Here is a 17,041-nt window from a genome sequence, read left to right on the forward strand (position 1 = left end):
GCTGTGGTCTAACATGACGGCGTTAATGTTGGCGCCGCCCTCCTAGCCCCCCCGATGGAAGCTAAGTCACTAATGTGAAGGGACGGCGCAAAAGACATTTGTCGCCGAGGACCAGTCTTTAATTTTTTTGAAAAAGGACTTATTTGTAATAAAAATACTTACAAACAGGTCCTCAACATAGTGTAATTGGTGTCAAGGACCTATTTATAAATATTTTTTTTATTATAAATAGATCCTTTTTTATTACAAATAAGTCATTTTTCAGAAAAATTACAAATTGGTCCTAGACGCCAATGTCTTTAGCACCGTCCCCTTCATTAGTGACTTAGCTTCTATCGGGGGGCTAGGGGGACGATGCTAACGTCATTGGCGTCATCATATTGGACCATGGCGCCAAAGATGTTAGCGCCACGGAAAGGACTATTTATAGAATAAATTTTTTAGGGCCCATTTGTAATATAAGTTGTCATGGTTACGGAAAAGGCATAACTTCCACTGGTGGAGAAGTGGTTTCTAGTCCCGGTTTACAACCCCCTTTAGTCTGGTTGAAAACCGGGACTACAAATCTAGGACTAAAGATCATTAAAATACCTATGAGTAAAAATGCATCTTTAGTCCCGATTAGTAACTTTAACAGGGACTAAAGATGGTAGTGCCAAGGTTTTTTTCTTTTCTTTTTCATTGTTTTTTCTCCTTGCATATTGATTTCAAACCGAACTCCAACAAAATCATCCATATTCACAAAAACATCACAAAATCGTCCACAAATTCAACAACAAAATCATCCACATTCACAAAACATCACAAAATCATCGAAAATCATCACAAATTTACAACACTTTCTTTCATGCAAGATTGATGGAAACGCCACTGCCCTCCGCGCCGGCCGCCGCTGCCTACCACCGCCCTTCACACCGGGCGGCGCCGCCTACCGCCGCCCTCCGTGACGTAGAGGGAAAAGAGAAGGGGAGGAGGGAATCGGAGGAGGAGGAGGGAGAGGGAAAGGGGAGGAAGAGAAGAAGGACATCGATCTGAGGAGAAGGAGTGGAGGAGGACAGGGGATAAGATCTGAGGTGAAGGCACTTGTGCCGAAGCGAGATAAAGGAAGAGAGAGAGAGAGAGAGCGAGACGTGGGAGAGAGATATTTAGTCTAGATCAAAAAAATACCTCTGAACTTATAACTGAGAATAAAAATGGTTTTTGTTAAACCGGGACTATTGTGTTTTTTGCCCAACCCATAAAAGATGGTTTTTCCAGTAGTGTTTTATCCTATGACTTATAGAATATACTGATATGGCATACCTTCGTATGTACGATAGACTTCCATATATAATAAGGAAATCGACAGGAGATTATGGAAATAAACCTCACGGGCATGTAACGCAACAGAATTCTACTCGGAGAAGGTTAGGACTATACCATATCGTGTAGAGTCCGGGGTCTCTGAGTTCTACTTGGAGACTAGGGGGATTCACGGTATAAATAGACACCCCCTGAGGGGTCAAGAAATCAAATCATAGCACTAGCCAATCCACTACTACATAAGCAATCCGGAGGACTTGAAGCCTACTCGCCGGAGATCCCGTCGAAACCATCTCGACAATGATCTCCTCGGTAACCTTGGGATCAGTTGTTCTCTCTTATAATTTATGGATTTCTATATCAATCTCATATAAACTCGATTATGGCTATTACCTTACGAGTGGCCTGAACCAGTGTAATCATTGTCTATTTGTTTGCTTGATGTCGAATTGTGTTGACATAAGTTCTTTTTAAAAGAACTAAAAGGTGAAAAATCCTGTCTGGAGCAACATGTGCAGCATCCTTCCATATAACTTGATTATAAAGTCGCGCATTTGCACGACTCTGACCATACTGTCATGTACTCATGTGCTTTATATATAGAGTGAATTTCAGAAAACCCCATGTTTTGAGGCCAATGTAACACATAACCACAGGTTATATTTATTTTCTCATATAACCCAGTGCATTCAATCCAATTAACACAATACCACAGGTTTAAGTGTGGGAAAGTGCCACAATGGCAAGTGACATGGCAGACCTGCTCCATATCAGCTGGCCCCACCTGCCAGATCAATGCGTGGGCTATTTAGGGCGGGATCATGCGGGAGAACGGAAGCACCCATCCTCTGTTCCCACGCATGCGACGATGCACCCCTCGTCTTCCTCATGCTCGTTGCGGCAATGTTCCACCAAATCATCCTCTTACAAGTTCAGAGGGGCAGCTCGTCGTGCACAGGCAAAGGCAAGCATCTCCAACTCTGCTTTTCTGCAAGTAGGTTCCAATTTTAATCAATTACTGTTTGTAGGGTTTCGGTAACTTGGGAGTTTGCGATTTTTGTCAATGCAAAATAAAATTGCATGATATTTTAGTGTTATGTTGAGCAAGTGAGAAGGATGGCCTAGGAAGGTTCAGATGCTGGGAGACAATCCAATGGGTGCCCCGTATGAGATGGATTGCTGACTCAATTTCTTTCTCACTAGTTTGTGTTATTTATGTTTCAGTTGGCATTTTTTTTCTTGTTGCAGAATGGCGATGAATGTGATTTTGTCTCTCGATTCGATGGGTAGCGGCCGCAAGAGATCTCAACACAATTGAGATTGAACGACACACTGTTGACTGTGCAAGAAATCGAAATGAAGCTTAATTGAATCAATGGTATGAACTGCACAAGGAGAGGATGATAGCTGACTGAGATAGGAACAAGGCCATCGCCATGTTGCAGGCTCTGGAGAGTGGAGAGGAAAAGGAGGGATCAATTCGAACGGATGGCGCTATCACTACAGATAAAACAACAAATTTTGTTGGTGTCCAATGTTATGATACTTGTACTGTTGATCGTTCTTGCTTAAGTGATTGCTTGAGAAAAATAGGATGGTCGCTTTGTGAGAATGCACTTGTATGCCAGAGAATGGTATATAAAACTTGAGTTCTTCACATGTTCTTCACATTTCATTAGCCCTAATTTCTTGACAAGACAAACGTGATCAAAAGGCAAGATTTAATTCCTCGTCAACCATGAATAATATTGCCTGCTAGGAATATTGATTCTATCCATCTCCCTGATCTTGGTACCCAACGAGTTCTCTTCCTCTACTCTTCCTCCAGCTAGGTCAACAGCACGATCATCATGTGAGGCCATCATGCGAGAGATGGTTGGGGAACACCATCGCCATCCGTGTGCGCAAGAAAGAGACGGGAGGCGCGCGCCGTGCCGCGTGCGTGGGAACAGGGAATGTGCGCTTCAGTTCTTCCGCGTGATCCCGCCCTAAATAGCCCACGTATTGATCTGGTAGGTGGGGTCAACTAATGTGGAGCAGGTCTGCCATGTCACTTGCCATTGTGGCACTTTCCCACACTTAAACCTGTGGTACTGTGTTAATTGGATTGATTGCACTGGGTTATGTGAGAAAATAGATAGAACCTGTGGTTATGTGTTACATTGGCCTCAAAACATGGGGTTTTCTGAAATTCACTCATATATATATGAAGATATGTAGTCAATGATAACTATGTATGTTAAATTTTAGTATTAAAAAAGTGCCAGCTGTATTTGTTTAATTTTGTTGAATGAAATTTTGAATGTTTGTTTTCATAACTTGAAACTATATAATGGATACAATTCTAATCCACGTGTGGTGAGGATCCAATCTGATGCCAAAAGGTATAGTTACTCGATGGCTTTGTTTTGGAGATACATCATTAGATATTTTGATCTATCGTTCATATCTTGTACAACAAAGTTGATGATTATGGAGATTTGATATTGGGATCACTAAGTTAATTGATGATGATTAACAGAGCGAGTAAAGAATGATGAGTACATATATTAACCATAACTGCAGGAAATTTAGTTGATAGTATTGTTGAACCATCTGAGTACAGAAATCCAGGGCAAAGTATATCTATAAGGATGGAGTTAAGATACCTTTAATAAATCCAGTGAATTTTAAGATACATATGATATATCTAATGAACCTTTTCCAGGTTATCATCAACATCATTGTCTCTAGTTTTGGCAACAGTTGGCATCCACAACAGGCCCATATTAATCTGGCATCATACGATGGAATATAATATAACCTAGTGCAATGAATATAGACAAAAGTCTGTCTAAATTTGTTGTATTGCATATTTGCATTATGTCTCATTTAATTTTAGGTTGAGGTTTTTCTCATGAAGGGAGTAACATCTTAAAAGAGACTGATCTATATATAGATCAAGTAGCCCGTGTTCACAAACAAGTTTGTCACGAATATTTATGGGAGAATAGCTACTTTGGTCCCTAAAGTTTCTCTGTAGGATCAGTTTAGTCCCTAACTTTTTAAATGGTCCAAAAAAATCCTTAAACTTTGTCATAAGGTCTAAAATAATCCTTGGGTCCACTAAAATCATTATATAGATATGCCATGTCATCATTCATGCAAAATCTATGATGAATTGTCCAATTTACCCTTACGTATATCATAGAAAAATAAATATAAGGGTGAATTAGACATAACCATAGGAAAAAATACTTATCCTTTTTTTTCACCCTTTTGAGGTGTATTTTTGCTCTTACATTTTACCCTTTATTTTTTATTTTCCTATGATATATGTAAGGGTAAATTGGACAAATCATATAGATTTTGCATAGGAATGTGACATGGCATGTCCATGTGGCGATTTTGGTGGGACTAAGGACTATATCAACCCACATGACAAAATTAAAGGACTTGTTTAGACAATATGAAAAATTAAGAACTAAAATGACCTAGGAGCGAAACTTTAGGGACCATATTAGCTATTCTCCCAATATTTATCTAATCATGTTAGTTAAATTTAATATGGTATAGATCAAATTGTATTCTACAGAAATATATAACCTATCAAATTGTATCTTGCTGTTTTCTTTATTGTTGTTTACGCCATCAACAGTATCTATGTTAAATGCAAATTTTTATCATTGATTTTTCTTTGCACTCCTATATCTATAAAAAAATTGAAATTGTAACTACATGAAAGTATTTTTCAAGGAAAATATAGTACGTATATATTGTCACTTTTACATATTTGCTATTAATAAATCTATGCACGTATATTTGTGATTTAAAATTTCATCGTTTGACTGAACGCATTGTAAAACTTCGTCAATTTGGGAAGTGAGTCTATCGAATTTTCCCATTACATTAGTGACCCCATTAAAACATAGTTTCACAATATGGATAAGAAACAAAGACTAATTTGCGGCCAACTGGCCAATTTGCAAAGAGAAAGTAAACAATATGGCAAGTGGCAAAATAAGAAAGTTATAGTACCAAGAAATTAAAACACATGTTACTGACTGAAAGAAACTTAAAACATATTATTGATGACTGGACCATGCGTAGCATATACTCCCTCCGGGTTGAATACTTTTGTCGCTTTACATAAGGCTAATGCATATAAAATATTTGACTATAAATAATTTCTAAAATGTTTATTTTAGAAATAGGAAGACTATATGTATAGATTGGTTTTAAAAAGTACTTCAATAAAATCATATATTTTCTAATACTTAATTATGTATATATATCTATTATTTTATATACTAAAAGTCTATTAAACTTCTTACGTACGAACGCTCTCAAGCCGCCATATGGTGCTCCTACAATTGCTCCTAGGCCTCCACGTGGCACAATCTAATCTCACCGTCGATTTTTATATAAATTGGTGTACCCGTTATTTTATACCGTTAGATCAGATCTATCCTGTTGATTTTCATTTAAATTGGTGGATCCGTTATTTGGTACCAACAAATCAGATCTATATATATCTTAACTAATTAAAAGATTCGTATTTTTCCTTTAGTCACACTATTTTTTTCGTCCGTATATAGTCCAGTCCGATTCCCTCCCCTCTCGCGCTTGTGTGCGTGACTGCTCGGTAAAAAAAAAACACATCGCATGTTTTCGGGTAAGGCTTGATTCCAGATACGAAACGGATTTGCTCCGATTTTTAGGAAAACGGAAAGAGAAGAAGATGAGGATTGAAACCCTCAATCAATTTTAGATTATCTCTAAGGATGTAGCTGGATTTCAAGGTGGAGACAGCTTCAGAAGTCGTCGGGAATGTGGGGAACTCTGGACGGAGGTAGGGAACGACCCTGTGACGGGCCCATATGGTAGTGAGAGAGGAGTAAAGGGAGGTAAATTATACTTATGTTTGCTTTTTTTTCGGGCCTGACGCGTGCTTGCGGATCAAGGTGGAGGAGAGAAAAAGGATGAAAGTAAGGTTGCTCGGATTCAGGCTGAGGGAGGCCATGGGCTGAAAATGGCCTAGAATGGAAGAATGATTCTTATTTAGATTTTCATTTAAAAAATGCTGAAATGATATTTGTATTATTAAAATTAGCAAATAAGTTCTAAAAATTTCAAGAAAAATCCATAAAGTGTAATTAATTATGGAGAACTTCATAAAAAATAAATTCAGCCATATCATTTTATTTACACACTTACTTTACTTTTAAATTAATTTAAACACCTACCTACTTAAAAAATATCAAGTATTCCAGGAAATTTGTATTTAATTAATTACATAATTAAATCTTTCTCAACTTCTCCTCAATTTTCTCATCTCTTTTTCCCGTTGCAACGCACGGGCATTTTTTCGTATGTTTGTCTATATATACATACATACATATATATATATATATGCGCTAAACCGCGCCCAATGTGCATTATAACTAAAACGCTCCCCTCACATACCCCCATACCCCCACCCCGGGGCTAATGCGCGACTAGTTGCGCGGATAGCTGCTACTATACTAGTACTAGTTTATTACTAGTAGTACTACCACTACACTAATATTACTAGTAGTACTACTACACTATAATACTACTAATATTACTACTATAATATATATACATATATTATATTTATATATTTTTGATGTATAAAAAATATACACATATACAAACTTTATATACGATGTGTACAAACTTTGTATACGATGTATACAAACTTTGTATATACGTCGTATATAAAGTTTGTATACACGTATACAAAGTTTGCATGTGCGTATACAAACTTTGTATACAAGTATACAAACTTTATATACGTACGTATACAAAGTTTGTATACGTGTTGTATATAAAGTTTGCATACACGTACACAAAGTTTATATGCACGTATACAAAGTTTGTATACACATATACAAACTTTTTATAGGTATATGTAAGTGCTAAAAGACCGAAAAGAAAAAACCGGAAAGAAAACCGGAAAAAACTAAAGAGAGAAGCAAAAACAGAAAAAAAAAAACCAACAGGAAAAAACGTGGGCCCCACCCCCAACGCATGCGCTGCCGCGCGGCCCCCTCCGCGCGCGCCACGTGCCTCGCCCCCCGCGCGGCTGATCGCTCGTTAGGTCCATGATGCCGTTGATCTCGTCGGTGATGTCGTGGCGCGTCTTGGCCTTCCGGAGGAAGCCGGCCACCTTGTTCATCACCATCCCTTTGGAGCCGTGGTTGTCGTCGTCGACGCGCTCGCGCACCATGAAGGTGTCGAGGACGTCGTCGGCGTCGTAGGAGAGCTCCCTGACGTCGCGCGCCCAAAGCTTGACCTGCTCGTCGAGCTGGTCGGAGGGCATGTCGCCGACCTTGCGGAGGGCGGCCGGCATGCTCTCCATCTCTCTCCGGAGAACCTCGACGTTCCTCTTGCCGCCGCCGTGCTGCGCCGCAGCCGAAGAAGAGCACGCAGCCGCTGCGCCATGCCTCGCCAGAGCTGGAGAAGAGCACACGGCTGCCGAGTCGTGCCACGCCGCCGCTGCATCATGCCGCTTCGCAGGCGCGGGAGCCACCGGCGGCGAGAGTGGAGACCGAGGCGATGAGCAAAGTTTTTTCCTTGATAGTTTCTCTTCCCCAAACTGAGTTCACCAGGCTCAAGCCAACGTGGTGGCCCAAAGTCTAAACCAGGTCCAAACTGCAAAACAAGGTAACTATACCTGGTGTTAAGTGAAAAGGTAGATGTTAAGTGAAAAGGTAGAGTTAGACTTGGTTCATGGTGAAACTTTGGTCAATAAATCAGGCCCAAAGTGAAATTTATTCTTTATCTTACTTAAAAATATAGGTAAACGTATGAGATATAAATTATGCTTAACGTAAATCTTAGTAATAAAACAACTCGTAACAAAATAAATTATAAATTATAATTATGTAAATTTTTAGATAAAATAAATGATCAAATTTGTGTAAAAAGTTAACGGTGTTATCTATTAAAAAACAAAGATTAAAAAGTGGAGTATTCGGATTCCTACACGAACTGACATAATCCACTCATTCTGAATGGAGGATCGTGGCATAGGAAAAATGGAGAAAATTTTCCTTCCACAGGTTTAACATGAAAAACATAAAGAGTTTAAACATCCACTACAACGTCTATTTCTTTTCCTTTGCTAAGTTCAAGATAAATCAATGCTCAAAACCTCAAATGACTATAATTTAATAAGAACACAAGCAAGTTTTTAATGATTGTGATTGATTAGAAAGATCCATGAGTTGTTTTCTAATTCTCTATTTTACACAAACAAGTACAATTCTATCTCATTTCTATGTTGCTCCAATTACTAGGTATTTCCTATCTTTCATTTCAAATATGTCCTAAATCAGTGCTAATATGCTAAAGTCAAACTTAAAGTTTCTTTAATGATAAAACATATCGCAACAAAATAAATAATTTTATATAAATGTTTTGAATAGGACGAATGGTCAAATATCAACGAAAAAATCAATTGTGTCATCTATTGAAAAACAAAGAGAGTATCAGGCAGCAATAACTCTTCTATACGAGAAACGCTACGGTGCTAGTATTATATTAGCATTAGGAATGATGTGAACCGTCGATTTATAAGAACATATTAACTTTACTAATTCAGTGTTTAGGATAATTTTGGTATTTGGGTTTTTATCCATTCATCTGTCCGTTTTCGCTCTATGGTCCTGTTCGTTTCCACGATAAGGAGTGGATAAAGTTTTGGATTTTCGTGGCATGCTTTTCAAATTGCTAAACAGTACGTTTTGTGTAAAAACATAATATTAGATTAATCCATTTTTCAAGTTTGTAATAATTAAAACTTAATTAATTATATGTTATTAACATCTTGTTTTACGTGAAACAATTAATTTTCATCTTCGGAGCATTCAAACACCACCTACCGCTGGCTTGACAATGGCGCATCCTTCCGCTGCCGGGTCTCGCTCAGGCGCTCTGCAAACTTCCTGCCGGCGTCGTTCTACTCCGCGGTCGCTGCCACAAGGCGTTCACCCCCGCAAGATGCAGCCGTTCTTTCTAATTTGCCTCTTTCTTCTCAAACTCCATTCGTTGCCCCCATTTTGCCACCGTGCGTGCGCGCGAGTCCCCTAAATCGCAGCCACCGCAGCCGTTCGCTTCTCCGAACGTGCGCCCTCTGATCCATTCCGGCGACGGCTACGCTAGCATCCTCTGCGCGCCCGATTCCTGTGCGTCCTCTACGCTAGCATCTTCTTATCATTTTCAGAAAAAAAAAAAAGGTATTCAGTTTATATCTCTTCTCATCTTGGCAGTTGTATTCAAGCATTATGATCTAAGAGGGTGAGGGATACTGGATATGTTGAGAAAGAGGAGGTGAATTATTCGATCTCTTTCACAGCAATTTGTACTTTTCATGATTAACCCTAAACTTCAATTAACAGGGTTGTTTTTTTCCCCTTTCTAATTGCGTTGTCGAGGCAATTGTTTACAATGTATTGCAATTTAGCAAGATGATTCTCTTTAAGCACTTGGTCTCTGAAATTTATGTTTCAGGTATGTTTTTCTTCTGGCATAATCCTTGTGCTGCTCCTTTTGGACTCAAATTGAGATGGCACTATGGGAGGATATACTCGACTCCCAGCAACATGTCACTCCCCTAATCTCAATAGTGAATTACTAAGGAAACATTACGAATTACCCCCTGCCCTGAACTACCGCGGTTGGCCGAATTACCCCCTAAACCCGAAAACTAGACATCGTTTACTCTGAACTTTCAATACCGGACAAATTACCACCCTCGACCCAATCCAGAGCGGTTTTGTCCTGCGTGGCAATCCAGTCAGCATTTTCTTTTTTTATGGTGGGGCCCACCTATCAAATATACTCTATCACCTATTTCTCTTCTCTCCCCCTCTCTCTCGGGCCGTCGGGCGCAGGTCAAGCAGCGCAGGCGGGTGGATGAGGTCGGCCGGCTCCGGTGGCAGTGGCGGCGGCGGCGAGGGCGGCAGGACATGGAGCGAGGGGACGTGGAGCGAGGCAGCCGTGGCGATGGCGACGGGACGTGGAGCAAGGCGGCGGCGGCGATGGCGACCTCCTTCCCCACCGTCATGGTGGCGCGGAGCTCGGACATGCCGGCAATGTGGCGGCCGCCCCTTTCCCCGTGCGCCGCTGTCCTTGCCCTTTGCCTGCCCCCGCCCTCACCCGCTGGCCGCCATTCTCAGTGCCGTCCGTGCGGCCTTTGCCCCCATCGGCACTGTCTCCCAAGTCCCAACCCCGTGTCAGGTGAGGGCGGCGGGGCCTCGCAGACGGCGAGGGGGAAGTGCTTGAACACGACGCCGACGTTGAAGTAGATGACGCTGGAGCAAGGGACGTCGACGCGGATGCCGTAGACGGGGAACCAGACGAAGAGGTCCTGCGCAGAGATGCCCGACAGCAATGCAATCCGACCGTCGCCGATGACCGTGGCCACTGTGGCGTTGTGCCAGCCTGTGCGCCCGCAGGACCTCGTGCGTCGCCTCCGCCACTGTTGTCGCCGCCGCCGCAGCCTCACCGCGCCCCGACGAGCACGACGGTGCCGCCGTCTACCACCCGCTCCCGCATGTCGCCACCCACCGCCCGCCCCCGCGCGTCGCCGTCCACCGCCCACCACCCGCTCCTGCGCGCCGCCGTCCACCCCGGGCGTCACCGTCCACCGCCCGCCCCTCCGCACGGTGAGCAATCGGTAGGCTGCGACGAGCGCGACACTGAGGCGGGAGGCCACTGGGACAGAAGCTGGGAGTGGAGGAAATGGCGAGCGGCAGTCGCAGGAACGGCCTCCTCCTCTGCCGCCATTGCCTCCCTCCTCTTGCTCTCTTCCTTCTCCTGCCCGTCCTCCTCCCGACACCGCTCCAGCATACAATGCGCTCCTCCATCCGCCGTCAACCGCCCGACCCGCCGCGCCACCGTGCGTACTTGCGCCCGAGAGAGAGAGAGGTGGACGCCGGCGGCCCCGTCCACCGCAGTCGCCCTGGTCACCGACCTTGCCCCGTTCGCGGTCGCCCTCTCACCCCCTCGTAGCCACCAGCGTGCCGCGTCGAACCCTTTTCCCAGCCGGCGCACCACTCGTCCCCGCGTCGCCGCTCACCGCCTGCCCACCACGTGCCGCCGTGCACCACCTGCCCTGTGCGCCGCCGGGCGCACCTGTGAGATTAGGAAGTGAAGAACCTGACAGGTGGAGAGAGAGAGAGGTATGATATAAAAAAGAAAATGCTGACTGGATTGCCACCCGTACGCCATGTAGGACAAAACCACTCTAGATTGAGTCGAGGGGGTGTAATTTGTCCGGTATTGAAAGTTCGGGGTGAGCAATGTCTAGTTTTCGGGTTTAGGGAGGTAATTCGGTCGACCGAGATAGTTCGGGGGGGGGGGGGGTAATTCATACTTTTTCCAATCATGCACTAATAAGAAACATGTCACGTCCCTATTTGCATGCATTGAGTGGTGAATCACTGAATTTTCACTAGAAACATCAAAACTATTCTGAATTTTTTTCTTGTTATTGCTTACTTTCAGGGACATTGCCATGGCATTTCCAAGCTTTGTAATGCATTCAGTTGCTCAAGACTGAAAAAAAATGATCCCGCTAGAATATTCAGAAGGATGCTTCAACTAAAACCTTTGATCATCATAGGATGCATGACACCATGCATGAGCAACAGAATGACATCTGATAAGTATCGGAGTGACCTTCTTCTACATATGTAGGAAATTCAGAGGCCTAGCATCAAGATTGCTCAAGGAACAGCCCGACGAAAAGATTGTTCAAAGGAAGCAGCGCAAGACAAATTAAGCACTTTTAGCTGCTAAAATGTTTTCGTTTTCCATCTTGTACGTATAGTTTGTAAGTCAGAAGTGATAGAATACTGGTCATCATTGACCTGTAGTTGAAGTTGATGCAAGTGTTTATTTCTTCTTGAGGCCTTGTTCGGTTAATCCCCATGGGGGAGGGATTTGAGGGGATTTATTCCACTGTGGAATTATTCTCCCTCAATCCCCTCCAAACCGAACAAGACCTGAAATGGATTTTTGACGTTCCAAAGGCCAAAGCAGCATAGCAGAATTAAAATATCCTTGTTATGTCATTGTTGTGGCCGGGATAAAAAATCTCGAGACAGAGAACAGATGTTTTCTCCAGAAAATTCTCCTCAAAAATCCACGAGGGTGATTCCACGCCGTGGATCGACTGCTTTCGTGATTACTATGGACAGTCCACCTCGCGTGACCTTGGCGATCTTTCGCGCCTTGACACGATCATCTGGAAGGACATCATCGCGGGCCTTGCACACTTCCACAGTGTTTCGAAATCCATAATTGGAGATGGTCGGTCCACTTCCTTCTGGTTTGATAATTGGATTGGAGGCGGCGCCCTCTTTCAACTGTTCCCTGCCTTGTTCTCACATGCAACTCGCCCCAACATCTCTGTCGTGGACGCCCTAGCTGCTCCTGAATTGCTACTTCATCTTAGGCCCCAGTTGTCGACGGTGGCCACACACGAATTGGCCACTGTCCAAGCCCTGGTATGCCACCTAGTGTTAGACCCTGAGACGAAAGACAGACGCACCTCGTCCACAGATCGCCCCCTCATAGCAAAAACAACCTACGACTTAAGCTCGTCAGGGTTAACAGATGACCCTTTTGCTAAGCCCATATAGGACAACCACGGTCAAGTTAAATGCAAGATCTTCCTTTGGACTACACACAAGAGGCGCATCTTCACCAATGAGAGACGAGCTCGACGTGGATTAGCAACATACACATGTTGTCCTTTCTGCTCCTCTTATGAAAGATGTGGAGCACCTCTTCCTACGCTGTGCTAGAGTGGCAATAATCTGGCACGCCTTAGGCCTAGATGAACAACAGATCGCCTCCCTGCCGCAGCTTGAAGGTGTCTGGGACATCCCTCCACCCAGACAACGGGTACGCCTAATGGACGATCGATTGCCTGGCGATGGGGATAGCGATCGACCCCCCTCCCCCCTCCCTTCCTCCACCTGGTGTCCTTTTTTGGCACCGCATTACTTTCCTATTTTAGTAAATTTATGCACCTAAAGTTTATACACCTTAAGTTTACACATCTAAAGTTTAGAGACCAAAAGTTTATAAGTCAAAAATTTATATATCTGATTCAAATTTGAATTTGAATTCAAATTTTTTATATATAGTATTTCTATACATCTAAAGTTTATAGACCTAAAGTTTATATACCCATTTCAAATTTGAATTTGAATTATATCTGATTCAAATTGGAATTTGAATTCAAATATTATATATATATAGTATTTCTATACACCTAAAGTTTATAGAACTAAAGTTTATAAGTCAAAAGTTTACATACCCGATTCAAATTTGAATTTGAATTATATCTGATTCAAATTTGAATTTGAATTCAAATATTTTCTATATATAGTATTTCTATACATCTAAAGTTTGTACACCTAAAGTTTATAGACCCAAAGTTTATAAGTCAAAAGTTTACATACCCGATTCAAATTTGAATTTGAATTATATCTGATTCAAATTTGAATTTGAATTCAAATATTTTCTATATATAGTATTTCTATACATCTAAAGTTTGTACACCTAAAGTTTATAGACCCAAAGTTTATAAGTCAAAAGTTTACATAACCGATTCAAATTTTTATTTGAATTCAAATTTTTTATATATAGTATTTCTATACATAAATTTTTCTAAATTTTTGTTTTTTTAATTTTTTTTGTGTGGAGATGTGTAAACTTGAGGTGTACAAACTTTAGATGCATAAATTTACTAAAATAGGAAAGTAATGCGGTGCCAAAAAAGGAAACCAGGTGGAGGGATCTGATCGCCCCTAGCGACCCCTAGCGATCGATCGCTAGGTAGCATTCTCGCCGGACAACCCACCACTCCACGAGTCTAGCGCACTATCCTACTCACCGCCATGTGGAATATTTGGAATCGATGCAACAACAAGGTTTTCAATTCCCTTGATGAACCCGCGACGTTAGTTCTCCGGGCGTTGTGCTAGTGACATTGAGCTTTGGTCCCACCGATGTAACAATGCCGAGAGCAAACAATAGCTGTGCAACTGGGCCTCAAACCTCTCTGTAATTAGCTCTTAATTTAGTTCTCCCCCTCTCATCCCCCTGTAACCCTTCTCCAGTAAATGTTTCATCAGTTCAATAAAAGTTCAGGCTGGTGCCAACAGCAACCGCCATAGTTTCCTTCAAAAATATGTCAGTGTTGCATGAGAAATCTGCTCTCACCAGATACACAAACAATGAGTGGGATCAAACAGATCAATATCCAGCAGCAGTTGGGTGCATCGGCTGAGGGGCAGGTCTCCTTGAGCTCCGACGAGCCACTAAACGATGAAGACAAGGACAAGCAAGGTGGGAGCACAAAAGAGGACGACAAAGGTAGACACGACAGAGCGAGGTGGGCATGGGCAGCAAGTGTTGTAGGGTGTTGACACTCATGGATCAGCCACCGGCGACGAAGGTGGCAACCACGGCAGCCGCCTCTAGCTGCTCCTCCCTTCTGTAGCGCCGCCACTCTGTAGCTATCATATCATTGCCTTGAGGCGCGTCAGACCGACCTGAAGTCGCCGGTCAGACCGGCTAGAGGTCCTGGTCCGATCGGTGTCCTACGCTGTGCTAATCTCGGTTTCGGTTTCATCACTTCAAACCACCTTGGTTTCATCTCCAGTAGGTATTGGTATATAATGAGACCCCACTCTAATAGTAATCACCTCAGAAGACCTTGTCTCCACCTTGACAAGCTTCTCTCCTCCCCCTCTCTTCTTCAAACCGATTTTTTTTTATTGAAACCGGACTTTGCTTGACGAAGACAAACGCTGATGTACTGACCTCCGTGGTTTCACCCAACCTTGATGGAATTGCATTGGCAGCATTGGTGGCATGTAATCATACATTGGTGGCGATGCCCCCCATGGCATGAAGGGAAAGGATAATCCGGCGATGGCATTGGACAAGGTCCCGTTGGCTTGACTTGAGGATGATAAGGGAAAGGTTGCTCCAATCGTCTTGGTGAATGATCAAATCTCTCTCTAGGAGGTGATCTTGGTCTTTTACCCTTGTTATGTCGTTGTTCAACACCTTTCTTTTCGTACTTGTTCAAGAGCATATCAAAAGACACCATCGGCTTCCGTGGTGTTCTAGAGCTTGAAGTTTCACCCTTATTCTCCTTCCAAACACCAACTTCTGGGCTTTTTGGCACAATCATCTTGGGTCTAGGCTCTTCAACCACTACTTCTTTCCCCTTGGTAGATACGACTTGCTCCAACCGAATCAACACCTTTTTATTATTGAAGTCAATAGTATTCACAGGAAAAGGATCATGGTCTAGCTTCATCTTAGAACATTCAGTAAATTACCATCGTCCTTCCTCTATGGCCAATTGAACCTGTCCACGAAACACATTGCATTCATTAGTAGTATGAGAATAAGAATCATGCCATTTGCAATAAGAATGACGCCTCAATTCCTCTAATGATGGTATGCATGGCCTTTGGTTAACCTAATTTGTTTCTCTTGCAAAAGATAATAAAAAATCTTATCACACTTGGCCACATGAAAACTATACTTTAATCTCACTTTGCCGATCCTTTGTGAGGAGTCGACGTCAAGTTAGAACAAACAAAAGGTTTATTCTTGTTGGTCCATGACCACTCAGCAACAAAAATATCATGATCACCATCATCATTATTAGAATCACTATCATCAGGGTATTCAACAATACTAACATTAGGCTTCTTATCATTGGACCTAACAAACCTCTTAGTTTCTTTAACCTAGCTTTCTTGAGCCAGAGCTTTTTGGATTAGTTGAGTAACATCAAGAAATTGTTGGCCATCTAATCTTTCTTTAATAGGAGCAAGTAAACCATTATAAGCCATGTCGGCCAAATCTATCACAATTATATTTAAACTAAACACAGATTTCTAGTATCTCTAAACCTTTTGATATAATCAGTAACAGATTCATTATACTTTTACCAAACAGATATTAAATTAGACAACCTAAGCTCAGTTTCACCGGTATAAAAGTAATCATGAAAATTTTTGTTCTAATTAAGCCCAAGTATAAATAGAATTTGCTAGCAAAGAAGTAGACCATGTAAAAGTAGTACCAGACAAAGACAAAGAAAACAAGCGCAACTTAACAGCATCCACGTTTACTAGCTTCGACACATTGTGCAAGGAATTGGCCTATGTGTTCCTAAGTAGTCCTACCATTTTCACCATTAAACTTAGTAAATTCAGGGACTCTAAAAGTACGATGGTATGGTATGTTATCAAAATTATCAGGATACGACTTTTGATAAACCTTAGCACGATTCCTTGGCTTAAGTTCAAATGCTTCCCTAATGATGTTCCTAATTTTTTCGTCCATATTCTCGGGCCTTGGCTGTGGATTTGGTGGCCTAGGAATAGGTGGTTGCGGTGGCACAATATGATTATATTGGTCATATCGAGCATCTTGTGGATACCCTCCATAAGCATGATTAGGAGCATTATAAATATTATGCATAGGTGGGGGAATATGGGGATTAGCATTAACATGAGCTACGTGTGGATTAGGTGCCTGATAATGGTGCAAAACATCATTATTTGTGATTAGATCTATTTCTTGCACCGGGACGAAGGTCCGGTCTGACCGGCGGTCAGAGGCGTGGTCAAACTAGCCAGTGGGCCGGTCAGACCGGTGTCGGTCTGTGACAATAGACCGGGTGAAGGCA

Source organism: Oryza sativa, chromosome 9 (genome assembly GCF_034140825.1).
Source record: "Oryza sativa Japonica Group chromosome 9, ASM3414082v1".
In the NCBI taxonomy this organism is placed as follows: Eukaryota; Viridiplantae; Streptophyta; class Magnoliopsida; order Poales; family Poaceae; genus Oryza; species Oryza sativa.